This window comes from Monodelphis domestica, chromosome 1 (assembly GCF_027887165.1).
Source record: "Monodelphis domestica isolate mMonDom1 chromosome 1, mMonDom1.pri, whole genome shotgun sequence".
Lineage (NCBI taxonomy): Eukaryota > Metazoa > Chordata > Mammalia > Didelphimorphia > Didelphidae > Monodelphis > Monodelphis domestica.
Window position 1 is genome coordinate 548,682,151 of NC_077227.1, and position 16,710 is coordinate 548,698,860.

General features: G+C 38.9%; 1 long non-coding RNA gene across 1 annotated transcript; it reads left to right on the top strand.

Annotated features, from left to right (window-relative positions):
• Positions 1-614: 614 nt before the first annotated feature.
• Positions 615-6,685, top strand: LOC130456518 (uncharacterized). The gene is made up of 2 exons (XR_008915511.1): positions 615-793; positions 6,526-6,685. It is a non-coding gene; the product is annotated as an uncharacterized LOC130456518 (long non-coding RNA).
• Positions 6,686-16,710: the final 10,025 nt, after the last annotated feature.

Here is a 16,710-nt window from a genome sequence, read left to right on the forward strand (position 1 = left end):
TTTCCCAAATCTGTTTCTAGCTGTTTCTCATTAATAAGCTTTAGATTCATGTTTTGAGGTGATAAAGTTGATGTTATGAGGTTCACTGCTTCTTGCAGATATGCAATGCTGTTACTAAAATTCATAGGTTCTATTCTATCATCAGCTTGAAGTTTTTGTTCATATTCACTCTATTTTGACTGTGTAGAAATATAAACCTTTCCCTCTATGATGTTATCTTCTGGGAATGAGTTTAGTACAGCTGCATTTCCCCCTGAATCATTGGGATGTGTGCCTTCATTCTTCCCCACAGTACTCCATACATATGTTTCTCACTTTTGTGTAACTCTATGGTATTTATTGTTATTGAATCAGTCTGTACTTCTTTGCTACCTTCTGCCAGTTGTATGGTTGAACTAGTTAAATCTTCTTGATTTAAATAATTTCCAAAGTGATCTTCATCTAAATTTTATTGTACTATATCCCCTACTTCATTGGAAAATGAATTTAAATCATAGCTATGGTTAATCTCATATAATTTTACTTGGTGAGATCCCCATCCTCCACTTGGAATGTTGGTTTCAAATCTGTTATTTGAATACTTGGCTGTTCAATCAGTTGCTAAGTCTTGCATTCTATTCATATCTTCACATTTAACTGTTATTCCATCTCCATTACTGATGAGGTCATATTGAGGGTGTCATATTGACTTGATGGGTATGAGGTACTGGCTAAGAAATCTATGAACCAGAAGGCTATGAAGTGAACTATGATGAATGATGAAAGTCAAAAGATATAATGTAGGTGCTGCCAGGTAAAGATGCTATCTCTTGTGTGATCACAAGTCTCTCTCCTCTCCCTTTGGTCTAAAGATCATTTTACTAAAGACCTAAAGTGTTGGCCAAATTCCATCTGTATCCTTTCCTCTATAGAGATGCAGCTGTTTCCTTGTTTCTGGTAACTGACACCTTTATCCCATTCTCCCTCTCCTGATGCCCATGGGTATCTCAATTTAGGTCTCTTGTTTTCCCTTTTGTGAGTTAAAATGCACTGTATAAGGCCCATTGATTTAGCCATTTACTGGCTTGTCTGCTTCTTGGGTGGAAATCACCAATTCTCCATGACAGACACAGTGGACTGTGATATGAATACAAGATAACTTAAGGAAGAAAAGAGCACTTCCAGGAGGGAGGAAGAGATGTGCTAGGTGGTAGGAAATCAAGAAAAGCTTCTTATAGTGGGTGACACCAGAACTGAGTGACCAAGGAAGCTAACCACTCTAAAAAGTATAGGCAAGGAGAGAGTACATTTCAGATGGGGGGAAATGTGTGCAAAGACATAGAGAGGAGAGAAGGATAATTGGGCTCCACTAGTCAATCAAGTGGGCTGAAATGATAAGTATAGGAAAATAAAAGAAGGACCTACAGCAGCATATGTGAGGGGAGAGAAGGGGATGGATGAGAGATATTACAGATGCAGAAATAAAAAAAGACTTAGCAACTGATTGGATATGGGGTAAAGTGATGAATCTACTGCTACTGCTCTGGGTACCTAGAAGGATAGTGATGATTTCGATATGAATAAGGATGTTTTGAGGTGGGATAGTTTGGGGAGGAGAAAGAAATTTTGTTTTAGACATGATGAGTTTGAGTTGTAGATAAATTAGATAACATGGAGGCTACCAAAAAGTAAGAGGAAAGGTGAGATTAAAGTTCAGGAGGAAGACTATGCCTAGATGTAGATTTCCAGTCATTTGTGAAGGATTGATGATAATTAAGTCCATAGGAGCTGGTGAATTCATTCAGAGTGGAGAGGAAGAAGAGAATCTTGCCCAGGAAAAAACCTTGAGAGAATCCACAGTTAGTGGTCAGAAGCAAAATGATGATCTAGGAAGAGAGATAAAGAAGAAACAGGAAGCAGAGAAACAAAAGAGAGCCCTCAAGGCAAAAGAGAGGATCCAGGCAAAGGGATTGGTTGACTTGTCAAAAGCTACAGAAAGGTCAATTAGAAGGAGGAATTGAAAAAGTCTTTAGATTTAACAATGAATGGATTATTTATAAACTTGGAGAGAACAGTTTCAACCCAGTGATAGGGTCAGAATCCAGTTTGCAAGGGACTGAGCAGTAGTTTGGAGGTGAGGTGAATAGCAAGAGCTCCATTTAAGAAGGCTGCTCAGACCAGCCATCTGGTTATCTCCCATTTGGTGGAATTCAGGAATTCTTTTGGGTTCATTCAATATGGCATCTTATCCAAGGAACATCCATTCTAGGAAATCTCCCATCAGGGTGAAAGATCCCATCAGTCTTTATTCATATGTCACTTTCATTTCCTCTAATTTGAAAGACAGAGGCAGGAACTCCCAAATCTCATTTAAGGAGAGGCTCAGTCCAGCCATCTCTTTATTTTCTACCTGTTTGTACTCTATTGACTTCTTCATCCTCTCTAGATGGGGACTCAACCCACCTGCCCCAAATTTCTGGCTTACATTTGTGAGTTGTTTTCCCATTTTAAATCGTAAGCTTCTCAAGCATAGGGGCTATCTTTCTTTTTCATATTTGGATTACTAAGGAAGGCTTAGCACAGTACCTAGAACATAATAAGCACTTAATTTACGTTTATTGATTGACTATTATGGTCCTGGGTTGACAGGAAGGAAAGAGGGCCCCAGTAGACAATATGGGATAGAAAATGAAAGAGAAGGAATCATTATGGATGCAAGGCCACAAAAGAGACAGTATGGATAAAGGTTAGAGATAAAAGTAGAATATTTTGCTTTGACAATAAGTAGAATTTCAAAGACTAGAGCAGAGTCCAGAGCAAAGGAGAAGAGAGGGGAGGATACTGAGGGATTCTGAAGTTTAGAGTAGGGGAATGAAGAAGTTTTGAGATATGATTGCTTTTTAAAAAATTATATAGAAGTTGACTTGGTTGCCTCAAGAGACATGAGAAGAACTGACATTGCTGTTATGGGGAGTGTGATAGAGGGTCAGTCATGGAAAAATCAAAGGCTTTCCATGCAGGAGTGAAGGCCCATTTGAAATGAGATAAAATAAATTTGTAGTGACCTTAGTGGGTATGTTTTATGGCTTCCTCTATCAATATTTTGCAGCATGTTAGTAGAAGCAAAGATGGCAGATGGTAGGGGTGTCCTGTGGTAGGGATTTAACAAGGAGAAAGTACTAACATAAAAAAGAAGCAAGAGGAGAGAATTGCTAAATTCATCAGTTGCAGATAGGGTTACAATCTCTAAGTGAGAGAGAAATGGGGCTTGAATATGGATGAGGAACTGGGTGAATAGGAAACAGGGATCACAAAAAGGAAGAATCCCTCAAACAAACAAGCAGGACTAAGTGCTTACTAAAAATAATTAAAAAAAAACCTCACCTTCCATCTTGGAATCAATCCTGGGTATTGGTTCCAAGACAGAAGAGTGGTTAAGGGCTAGGCAATGGCGGTGAAGTGACTTGCCCATGGTCACACAGCTGGGAAGTGTCTGAGGCCAGATTTGAACCTAGGACCTCCTGTCTCTTGGCCTGGCTCTCAATCCACTGAGCCACCCAGCTGTATCCACTAAAAATAAATTTGAAAGGAGTATGTCAGAGAGAATAATGGAAAGATGGAATCTGTGATTAGAGAAATAAAGTTCAGAGATCTGAATCATAGAGGCAGAATAGTTATGGGTGATTATGAAATCAATGGTATGATCTTCCCTAAGAATGACTGAAGGTGATGTGAATATATAGGGAAATGGGATACTGGTAGAGGGACAACAACTTTGAAGTTTATATGAAAGGCCCTGAGTGCAAGAAGAAGGGTTAAGAGAGAAGACTGAGCCAGGGACTCCTTATCTGAGGAAAGATGAAGATTGACCTAGAAGTTGGTAGATATCTTCAACAAGGACCTGAACCAGATGGATGGTTGAACTTCAGTGAAGAGGCTGATGCTTGATGGTGGCAAAGGAATGATCTACAAGTGACAACATACCTACCCTTGGTTGAATATTCTGGGGGTGTGCAAGAAGGTTCATCCAGTATTGGGAAGGGAGGGGATCAAGGCATTTCTTAGAAGGATTCAAGCTTCCCTTATATCCTGGGTCAGGCCCAATTCAAGTCAGTCTAGTGATTCAGCCTCAGGCTTAGAATTCAATAAGGTAATCATGGACCATAAAATGTAATAAAAACAACTTTACTGCTGACAAAGGATAAAAAGAACACAATTCCTAAAGTTATAAAGATAACTATTTATAGTTCCCCCTGCCTCTGAATTCACCACAGCAAGCAGCCATTCTAGGTCAGGAAGGTATTCAACAAGGGCAGTAGGGGTTCCTATAAAACCACTGACCCCAACTCCTTCTAAGCTGGGCTTTTCATGCCTCAGGCAGCAAGGAAGCCAATCCAATAATGATTCTGAGAATGGCCTCCCTGACTCCTTGAAGAGACCAGACTTTCACAGACCTCAGCATCCAAAGAAAGAATGTGAAATGAAGATACTTAGGGTAACAGGAGTCTTTAAAAAGCTTATTGTTAATAATAAATATGATATGATATGATATAGTATAATATAACATAATAGGAGGTTCCAGAGGATGGAGAAGACTTTGGTGGTAAGGAAGAGTTAGGAGGAAAACATTTTTATTTTCTATGAAGATGTCAGTGAGATCATAGGGATAAAGGAAACAAGATATGGGGATTTACCAAGCTTAGTAACATGAGGGAAGATCCAGTTGCTCCAGGCCCTCTCCTCCAGGGTTCTGGAATAACTGTATAAGGTGTCAAGGTTGGGTTAGGGTACCAATTCCTTGAGCATCATTCCAAAACCCATGGGCTGCTGGGATATAGGCAGTAGGTGGAGGCAAACTTGTTCTGGAGAGGAGAGAGAGGGTTGGTCAGCCTGTAGTTTCATTCCAAGATGGTGGGAAATAAAACACCCTGAAGATGGAGCAGGCACTCAACTTCCTATCTCTGAGCCCCTAAAAGCACAGACCTTTTGGTACTTTTGACACCTTGAGGCTGAGAATCTCTGATGGATGTGAATCCTCTTCAGAGACCATCATCTGCCTCTGATGCCCTGAAGCTTAGGATCGGTGGTGGTTGTGAATCCCCTTTGGGAGCAATTTAAATCAATTATAACATCTCACTCCCCAATATTTCTAAAGGGATTTGTAATTCAAACCTTATTCATTTCACAGTCAAATATTCTGATCTGTTAAAGGAATATGAGTCCTCAGTGAATAGATAAATGAGGGATTGTTAAGGGCAGGAGGGACCTTTCAAAAACCCCTGAAATAAGACTGTCTAGGTGGCTGCTAGTATTGTGCTAGTGTAGTCCTGACACTGTGTGTTTACTGTAGGTATTCATCATTATCAGCATCTCTATGGAAATGAACCCTCAACCCTAAAAGCCTCCTTTGAGATCAATTGATCCAGGAAGGGAGTCATCTATTTTCTAGTTAACTCTTGTTGGTCAGCCTAGCCCAGTCTACTAAGAAGGTTGTCCTCCATGTGAGAGGTTATGGAAGTCATTTTTAGCATAAGTCTAGGGACTTCGGGTGTAAGTTAGTATGTAAGCCTTATGCTCACTTCCTCCTAACCTTTCTATGAATTCACCCGCTTTCTACCACCTCAGAAGAAGAGAGATATTTCTCCTCCTTGCCAAGACTTTACCTTTTTACCATTGTGCCTCTGCTTCCTTTCGTATCCTTTGGGGGCTTTTTTTTTTCAGTCATTTCCTTCTTCCTCATCCTCTCTTTCACTTGTGTCTGTAATCCCTCCCCTTTCCAGTGGCTCATTCTCTTCTGCCCACAAAAAAATCTTCCCTTCATGTGGACAGGTAGAAAAAAGCCCTGTATTTGGAACAGGGAGACTTGGGTTCAGATCGCAATACTGGCACTAACAGTATGACTTCAGGCTCTTGAGGCCTTAGTTTTCTCATCAGTAGAATGAGAGTAATTATCCTGCAACTATCTACTTTACAGGGATTTAAGGAAAATACTTTGTGAGACTCTGCAGACTTGTGAACTAAATATTACCAAAGCTCCCATCCCATTTCCCCTTTTTTTCTCTTACAAACTTTTAGAAAGACTAGTTTTATATTCCTCTGTGTACTTCCTCATCATCCACCTGCCACTCAATACCTGCAATCTGGACTCCTCTGCCATCTCTGTAGCGATGCTTCTCTCTCTCTCTCAAAGGGCACCAATGACCCTCTAATTGCTAGGTTCAGTAGAATTTTCTGTTCCCCTCCTTCTTGGCCTTTGCAATAGCCCTGGACACTGGTAAACACCTGCCTTTCTCATCAGAGTTTACATTTTTAGAGCATTTTATAGTTTATGAAGTACTTTCTTCATAATAACCTTATAAGGGAGGCAGTACAAGTATGATTTTTCCTTATTTTACAAATAAGGGAAATGTGACCCCTAGAGGAAGTGTGGTATAATGAAAAGAACACAGGATTCAGAATTAGAGAATAGAGGGTGTGGATTCAAATCCTTGCTTTGCTACTAGCCATCTGGGTGATACTATTTAATCTCTCTTGGCTTCCTTTTAGATGGAGTTCTGTCTAAAGGAATGAAGTGGTCCAACCCTGTTTGAAGTACCATCAAACTCGTCATCCTATGAGATTAAATAACTCACTAGCAATCATATAGTAAATATGTGTTTTTCTGTTTTCTCTTATAAATATAATAAATATATTATATATAAATAAATAGCCAGAACTTCTGACTTTTAAATTCTATGCTCTTTCCACAATACCATATTTGGCCATCTTTCTTGAAACTCTTCTTTCTTTTGACTTTTCTGATTTTTCTCCTATTTTGAATCTCCTACTCTTTACCTCCTTGGCTGATTCTTTTCCTCATTCCACCTAAATGTATGTATCCCCAAAGGCTTCATGTTGAGTTTTTTTCTCCTTCCTCTATACTTTTCCCCTTGGCAATCTCATCTGAGTGTATGGCTTTATGCATTATCTCTATGCAATTAACTCGTATTTTTAAAAAAGTTCTTACCTTCTTTCTGTCTTAGAATCAAAACTTTGTATCAGTTCCAAGGCAGAAGAGCCATGAGGGCTAGGCAGTAGGGATTAAGTAATTTACTCAGGTTCACAGTTAGGAAGTGTCTGAGGTCAGATTTGAACCAGGACCTCCCATTTCCAGGACTTCAACTGAAACCTTTCTATCACACCTACTCAACTACCTGCATTTCTAATTGAATTTCTAGTCAATAGCTTATACTTAACATGTCACAAACTATGCATGTTCTTTCCCACTTCTAAACCTGCTTCTTCTGACTTTCCTGTTTCTGATAATGCTATTACCAATCTAGTCCACTTGGTTCAATCAACAAGCATTTAATAAGTGCCTACAGAATGTCAGGTGATGAGAGGCTATGTGGTGTAGTAGGAAACTGGCCTCAAGTCATAAAGTTCTGGATTCAAGTCCTGCTTCAGCTATATATTGTCTCTGTGACCCTGGACAAGTCACAGTCTCCCAGTATTCCAGGCAACTCTCTGAGAATGAAAGTTTCATAGGTGCCAATCTCCATAGGTATAGGGAGCTTCCATATTGGAAAAGCTTCTATAATAATGAAATTATAGGTCTGGTAACATACATTTTACATACACATACATGTATGCACACATGTATACATATATATTCAGTTAGGTGGCACAGTGGATAGAACACTGGGCTTAGAGTCAAGAAAACCTGACTTCAAATCCAGCCTCAGACACTTACTAGTTGTGTGACTGTGGACAGGTCATTTCACCTTATTTGCATTAATTTCCTCATCTAAAATTAACTAGAGAAAGAATTTGCAGATCATTCCAGTATTTTTTCCAAGAAAATTCCAAATAGGGACACAAAGAGTCAGACTTGATTGAAATGACTGAACAGTAACACATACACAAGCATATATATATACATATATGTCTATATTTAAACACATATACACATTTATGTTTGTCTCTATGTATATATGTGTATCTGCGCACACACACACATACATACACATATACTAGTCATTGGAGATACAAATACAAAAATGCTACAGTCCCTGCTTTCTAGGAATCACTGAACACTAAATCCCATTTACCTTTAGCTCCTACCTCTCCCTCCCCTCCCTCATCTGACCAAATCTTGTCTGTTTTTCCTCCTCGGTAGCTCTAAATTTTGTCCTCTCTTTTCTAATCTCCCTGACACAACCCTCTTCAAACCCTCATTTCCTTTAGCTTGGATTACTGCAATAACTTTCTTGCTGCTTCTCCTCACTTCATTTCTCCCTGCCTTTCAAATCCATCCTATATCCAGTTGTCAGAATGATCTTCCTTATGAATAACTAGGCTATAGGACTGCTTACAAAATGTTGGCAGTTTCCTATTGTCTAGCATCACATTCCTTAGACTTCTGTTTACGTTTGATTCCAACCATGGAAAGAATTGGAGAACCTAGGTTTAAATCCTGGCTCTGACATTGATTTACCTGTGGGACCTTGGGCAAGTCACTCTGTATTTTAGTTTTCTCATCTATAAAAGGAAGAAGTTAGACTAGATGACTTAAATATCTCTCCTAGCCCTAAAGCATGGTCTTAAGACCTTTCCAGACATCTTTCATATTCTTCTCCATTCATTTGGGGGTTCCTTCAAGAACAGCTTAGGTTCTACCACCTGTTGAGGGTTTCTCCAAGTCGTATCTTCTAGAGTTTCCCTTTCTGAGATTATCTTCTAACTGTTCTGTAGATGAGGCAACTAGGTGGCACAATGGGTAAAGCACTGGGTTTAGAATCATGAAGACTCATTTTCCTGAGTTCAAATTCAACCCCAGACACTTACTAGTTCTATGACCCTGGGCACATCACTTAACCCTATTTACCTCAATTTCTTCATCTCTCAAGTGAGCTGGAGAAGGAACTATCAAAGCAGTTTAGTATCATTGCCAAGAAAATCCTAGATAGCATCACGAAGAGTCAGTACTGTACTGTATAAACAATAGCAACAATTCTGCAGATATCCTGATTATTCCTTGTCTTTTACATGCTATTTCTCCCTTTAGAACGTGAGTTCTATGAGGGTTGGAACTGTTATTGCCTTGCTTTGTACACTAAGAGCTCAACACCAAGCCTGACATATACTAAACAAGTGCTTAATGCAAGCTTTCAGACTCATCCACCTGACTGTTTGGAGTCTCCAAGTCTCTAACCAGATTAAACGATTTGTATTTCCCAAACTTATACTGTGACTTCTTGTTTCTAATACCTTTTTTCCCTTTCAATTTGTTGAGCCTGAGTCTCTATTTCCTCCACCCAATATGAGGGGGTTACACTAGATGACCTTAAAGATCCCTTTCATCTCTCCATCGAAGATCCTGCCTTGGGTAGGACTTGCCTGAGCTTGAGCTCTGTTGGCATATATGGCGGGTCACATCTATGTTAGGATGTGACATTGGAGTGCTTTTGTGGGAGGAGTAAATGGATATTAAGTTAAAATACCAAGCCCTCTGGCAGAGTTTGATAAGACTCAGAATTTCACATCCCTCCCCTAAGAGGTGACACTGCAAATTACAATAAAAAAGGGTAAGGAGATGCTGTGGAGGGTGTACTGCTACTATTTCCCTCTTGTTTCTTAAAGGAAATTAAAAATGTATGGAATTCCTCAAGCACTTTATAACAGTTTCCATTAACTAAGCCCCCAGGTGATCCATTCTGACGACTGGTAAACAGAACTGTTGAAATGGAGCACTGACCCTTACGAAGGGGAAACAGGCAAAAATAGGATGTAATGCTGGTTCTCCCACTAACCATTAAATGCCTTCTCGGTCTCAGAAACCTTTCTCCCTCCCCCATAACATTAATGTATTGTGTGACTGATGGGCTATTGAGATCAGTGAGGTGGGAGTGGACGGGGGTTAGGGCATAGCTGAAGAGGATGGATGTGAGGGTTCAGTGAAGTGAGGAGGCTACTCTGTGCATTGATCTTTCCTATAAAGGGCGATGAGGTAATTCCTATTCCGGGGACATTTTTCACAATAAATCCAAGTCTGGCCTTAAGAAACTGAAATCTCTAAGACGGAGGTGCTGAAACAACTTGACAGACTCCAGAGAAGTAAATCACCAGAACTGATGACATTTTTCCGGGAGGAAACAGAATGGAAAGTCTGATCAAGAGGCATAATAGATTATTTATTTTAGTAAGTTTTATCAGGGATCAGAAAGTTGCTGAGGTGCTATCTCTTCCTCAAAATGGGAGCTAAGGGAGTTACGGAACCTTCACAGTAAGTGAACATATACCATAATGAACGCTTATTAATGGATTACTATATGTACTATGCCAGGCACTGGAAGAGATGCCATAGATGAAAAATGGCCCCTCTCTTCATGAAATCTACAACAGAAACAGTGGGATTTCTGATTATATAGAAATTATATATGTTCCTTCCCCTCCCCCCAATGCTGGAAAAAGTCTCTATTTCTTTCAAAAGTATACCCTTTTATTTTAATAATCCAATGGATGTAGGGTTTCAGTGAAGTCAATCAATCAATCAATATTTATTAAACACCTTCAGTGGCCCAGGTGCTGCACTAAGCATGGGGATACAGAGGAAGAAAACAGTCCCTGCTCTCAAGGAGCCCCAGTCTAGTAGGGGAGACAATATGCCAGTAACTATGTATGAATAAGCTACATACTGGATAAACTGGAAATAATCAACAAAGGGAAGAAACTAGAATTAAGTGAGAGTGAGAATAGGCTTCCCAGAGAAGGAAAAAATTTAACTGGACCTTGAAGGAAACTGGGGAAGCCAGGAGGCAGAGATGAGCAGGGAGAATGTTTCTTGAATGGAGACTGGCCAGAGAAAATGCCTGGAGTTAGGAAATGGAGTGTTTTGTTCAAGGAACTTGTAAGGAGGCCAGTGTCACTGGATCACAGGGTATGTGAAAACAGGTAAGCTGTAGTAAGAAGAGTAGAGTGAATAGAGGTGTGTGTGTGTGTGTGTGTGTGTGTGTGTGTGTGTGTGTGTGTGTGTGTGTGTGTTGTGAGATTTAAAATGGTTGAGGTCTTAAACTGTAGTGAGTTAAAATGGTGGAAGATATAAATTGTGATAGATATAAGAGAGGGTGAGTAAATTTTGACCGCAGAAATATGTTTCACTACAGTGTCTTGGGTTTTAAATCAAATATAAGGTGGTCACCAGGGAAATATTCCCAATTATTCAAATACCCAAGTCAACTGGGTTTTATAGAGATTTTAATTAACAATACAATGAGTAATCAAAGAAAGAGAGAGAGAGTAAGAAAGGAATAAGTATGAAGGGCCTCAAGTCAATATGGCCTAGACCTGAGTCTTAAGAGAGAAATCAGTCAGTTTTTTTAACACTCACCACAAGGTCTGACTAAACAAGGATTCTAGGAACACCAGGCCAGCTCCATCTCAGCTGACTTCACCAGAGAGCCTTCCAGCCAGATACTGTTCCAAAGGGCCTCTCTCCAGAGCCTCCAGAGGGCAGAGTCCCCTTAGAGGAGCTCCAGCGAGACCTCCTTAGAGATTGTCCTCCAAGAGCTTCCCTTCTCCAGAGCCTCTCTCAAGAGATTCTTCCCAAGCAATCCTCACCAGAGATCCTCCAAAAGGATTTCTCCAAAAGGATTTCTCCTCAAGAGATTCTGCTTTTTCTTATATAGGGGTTTTTCTCCCATGTCACCTCCCCTAAGTCCCGACATCTACCAATCACTGTAGACGCTTTTCAAAGGACTGCCCATCTAAATTCCTGCTAAGTCAACCAATCTCCTCAGTAAGTCTGAATCAGAAAAAATGCTGCTGTGTCGACCAATCTCCTCAGTAAATCTGAACGAGAGAAAACACAGCTGAGTCAACTAATCTCATCAAGAGAAAACTTGCCCGACCCTTTTAGGTACCTAGCATCCCATTGTATCAATTCTAAAAATAGGCCTGGCTCAAAGAACTCCTTGCTTTATTATAAGCATGGGTCCAAGGACTTTCATTGTTTAGCAAGGAGTTTTCTCCCCTAAAGCAGTCTTAAGTACGGATGGAGTAGAGGTCCTCCCATTTCTGATCCTGGCGAGTTTCTCACATCAAAATGGGGAATGTTTTCCAGTAAGGATATTTGTTCCAATGGATAATTCCTCAATGTGGAAATTTTTAACATTCACAAGTCTAAGAAATTTCAAGATTTACAGTGTGTGTGTGTGTGTGTGTGTGTGTGTGTGTGTGTGTGTGTGTGTGTGCCCGTGCATGCTCATGCAGGTATGTATGTGTTTATGAAGGCATTTGAACTCCTAATAGAGTTTTTTCTTGATAATGGAGCTAAAAGGGAGCCAATGATGTTTCTTGAGCAGAGACAACATGGTCAGACTTATGCTTTAGGAAGATTAATCACTGTGCCATCAGGTAGAGGATTAACTGGAATAGACAGAGATGTGTGGCAACAAATTATTGAAATAATTTAGGTGCAGGATGATGAATGCCCACACTAAGGAGATATCAGTGTCAGAAGATAGAAGAGAGAGTATTCAAGAAATATTAAGAAGGTAGACATGACAAGCATTCATTGGCAAAAGATTGGAAATGGGGAATGAGAAAGAGTTAGGAGTCAAGAATGACACATGGGTTGTGAGCCTGAGTGACAGGGAGGAGAGTGCTGCCTGCCATCATAAAAGGGAAGTTTGGGAGGAAGGAGATTTTGGGAGAAAAGATAATGTGTTCAGTTTTGGACACGTTGTATTGAAGATGCCTATAGGACATCCAGTTTGACATGGCCAGTAGGCAACTGGAGAGGTGAGACTAGAGGTCAGCAGAGAGGCTGCTTCTGCTCTATTAGCACAACTCACAAGTCATCAATGCTGTCTTCCTCCGGTTCATGTTTGCCCATCCATACTCCAGAGGTAATCTGTTCAAAGTACTAGAACTTTTCCACAGACAAAATGTACGATTCTTTAGCACAGGGATGATTTTTCATTTTACCTTTATATCCTTATGCCTTGAATATAATAGGAATGAAATTATATACTTGTTCGATTGTATTAGATTCTAGGATGCCTCAGAATTATATGGGTACCAGTGCAGCCACTGACATGATGCATCACTCCATTACCCCTTGAGTCAGCTGTGATTTTGATTCTTTGAATCAAATTATTTAAATTAATCTTTGATTAAATCTATATGATATTATCTGAACATTGATATTAAAAAGATGGGTATAATTAGTACTATGAGGTTTATTTCCTATGGTGACCAGGAAAAGAATCTGTATGTTCTAAAATATTTATAACAACTCTCTTTGTAGTGGCAAAGAACTGGAGATTGAGGGGATGCCCATCAGTTGGGGATGGCTGAACCGTCTGTAGCATATGATTGTGATGGAATACTATTGCACCATAAGAAATGACTAGCAGGTCAATTTTATTTTAAGCCCTTATTTTCTGTCATAGAATCAATACTATATATTGGTTCCAAGGCAGAGCAGTAAGAGTTAGGCAGTGGAGGCTAAGTGACTTGCCCAGGGATACATAGCTAGGAAGTGCCTGAGGTCAGATCCAAGTCTCTAAGCTTGGCTTTTAATCCCTCAAGCCACCTACCTGCCCCTGAGCAGGTTAATTTAAAAAATAAACTCATGGCAAGACCCATATGAAATTATGAAGAGTAAAATGAGCAGGACCAAGAGAACTTATACACATCAACAGAAATATTATTTGAAGAATAACTTGTATATTTCTACCTTGATTGAAAGAACTGATAAAAATAAACAAGACAGTATTTTATATATATATATATATATATGTATATATACATATTTTTTTGTGGTAAAATGATGCCTTCCCTAGTATGGGGAGGAGGAAGAGGAAAAGAGATATCTGGGAATTTGAATGTAACAAACAAACAACTAAAAGGTGGTGGTGTTTGTGTGTGTGTGTGTGTGTGTGTGTGTGTGTGTGTGTATGTATGTAGCTTAGGATCATTGAAAGTGTTATGCCACTAAGCAGATGATATTCAGTCTTTTTTCTCCCTCCTAGTCTGGATCCAGCTCATTGACCAAATGCCATTCTCATCTAATATATCTTTCCTGAAAGATTGATATAATGGGTTTTCCCATTTAAGTTTTCATTATAATCTGGACAATAGGCACCTATTATCCATTTGGTTTTTCCTATGTAGAGTGCCAGACCAATCTTTCAAATAGTCATGGATCTAATTGTTGAAGCTCCTTGTACTCAGGGGCTTGATATAACTTGGTATCATATTATCCACAAAATGCACCATCTATTGGGCCATGCCCCAGGTTTTTTCCTCAGGTCCCATCCTGATTCACCAATTGCCATTGAATATTTCAAACTGGAAGAGCTATAGACAATACAAACTTAATTATGGTCAAAATAGAACTCATAAACTTTACCTCACAAATCTACCCCTCTTCTGAAATTCACTGTAAATGTTGTGGGTACCCCCATCTTCCAGTCACCCAGGCTTGAAAACTTGTCCTGATCTTTGACTCCTCATTCACTCTCACACAGTGATGTCCTGGAGCTGGCTTATATTCCTTTGCAAGACACTTGGTAAATGTTCATAGTAAGCATTTGCATCTCAGAAAACAATAAATGCTACAAACTAGTGCTCATTTTACTGTTTTATTTATTGCCAGGATTTTAGAAAGTGATGGGAAAATGTTAATAATTCAGATTTAAATTTTAAAATGCATCATGCATGCATATTAATTTTTTGGAGAGCCATTTGTTAAACATTTTCTAATACCCCTGTTAGTTCACCCAATTAGTTATTAATGTAAAATTCCTAAACTCTTTCACCCTACTTTCTTCTGACTTCTCATTACTCACCTGCCCACTATTTTAGTTCAAGTTCTTATCACCTCTTTCTTCGAGTATTAGAATGGCTTCATAAATGGTTTTCTTGCCTCCAGTCTTTGTCTGTTCTAATAAATTCTCTTACCAGATGACACAATGACTTCCTGAAGCACAGATATGAGTGCGCCATTTTCTTATTCAGTAAACTCCAATGACTTGCTTTGTTTTTCAGGTCAAATATACCCTCTTCTAATTGAATTTTACTACTATATAGCCTGGCTGAAACCTAGGTTTTTATTGTTATTTTTACAACACAAACTGTACTGAACTTATCATTCCAAACGTATACTTTAGGTACTCTATTATCTAGTGATCCAGGCCTTCTTGCTATTACTCACACAATGACATCTGACTCTTTGTCTTTTGCTGTTCTTCATGCTTTAAATATTCCCCTTCATTGTCTTTAAACCATAGATTTCTTTGCTTCTTTCAGGATTCATTGTAAGGCTTGATGCCAAAATGAGAGCCAGAATTCTAGACAAACCATTCAGTTTCCACATACATACAACATTACAACTATGAAGTTCACATCAAACCAATTAATGATCAAGAAATTCAGTGACAAACTACAGTGAGTTATTTATTTTATTTCAGACTGGCCAAAACAAAAGCAAAAGCCAATAAGAAGTCAACAGCCAATAGGAAAAGTATCCATCAACAAAGTCTGCACCAGCATGGAGGAGTCTCCAACCTAATCAGAAATGGTCAGACATATTTGGTTTGAAAGCCTTTTGTGTCCAGGGGCAGTAGGAGTAGAAGGCTCCTGTGATAAAGCACCAGGTTGGTCATAAGCATCTTTGTTGACTAGAAAGCTCTAGCAAGCTTCCAGAAAGTAAGTTGATAATTATTATGGACATAGGGAATGAAGCATTTCAGGTATTGAGGGATTTTACTCAGCATAACTCAAGACATGGCAGCTTCTTCACCAAAAGAAAGAAGATATTGGATTATAATATTCCAAAAAATAAAAGACATAGGCTTACAACCAACAATAGCTTTATCTACAGAGCTGATTATAATGCTGGAGGGAAAAATTAATCTTTAATGGAATAGAAACTTTTAAGTCATTTTTGATGAAAAGACAAGAGTTGAGTAGGAACTTGGAAATACAAACACGAAAGTCCAGAGAAACCTAGTTAAGCAAATTTATTTTAGCAATTGAAAGGAGATGAAGAGCTTATTACAAGCCAAACACTGTGCTAAGTGCCTTATAAATATCTTCGATATGCTGGGACAATATTTTGTTGGAGAGGAAACCCTTAAAGACTTTGCTCTGCATAGTCAAGTGTTTTTTAAAAATCAGTACACTATACATAGAGGAATCTTGTACTCTATTCACTTTTTTATTTAATTAGGTGACTAAATAGTTTGGTCTATTGTAGAAATTTATGAAAATTAGACTGCTTTCTTTTTTCATAGCTTCATCAAGAAGACCTTTAATGCTTTTCAATAAAGATTTTTATAGAAATTAGAAAGTAGACATAGAAGTTGGTACTTACTGATGTCTTCCAGAATTCTTTTTGTTTGGTTTGTGTGACTTTTGTTCTCAATTGTTTTGTACCATCTCTTCTTGTACATATCTTGAGAATTGTTAGAGATAATCCCTCATTACTTTCAAAATCACATTTTCTTACACAATATTTATAGCAGATCTTTTTGTGGTAGAAAAGATTTGGAAACTGAAGGGATGTCCTTGGGAAATGACTAAACAGGTTGTGGCATATGATTGTAATTTGTAACACTACTGTACCATAAATTGTAACACTACTGTGCCATAAAGAATGATAAATGTGACATTTAAAAAATGGGAAAGATTTATATGAAGTGGTACAAAGTGAACAGAACTAGGACAACCTTGTATATAGTAACC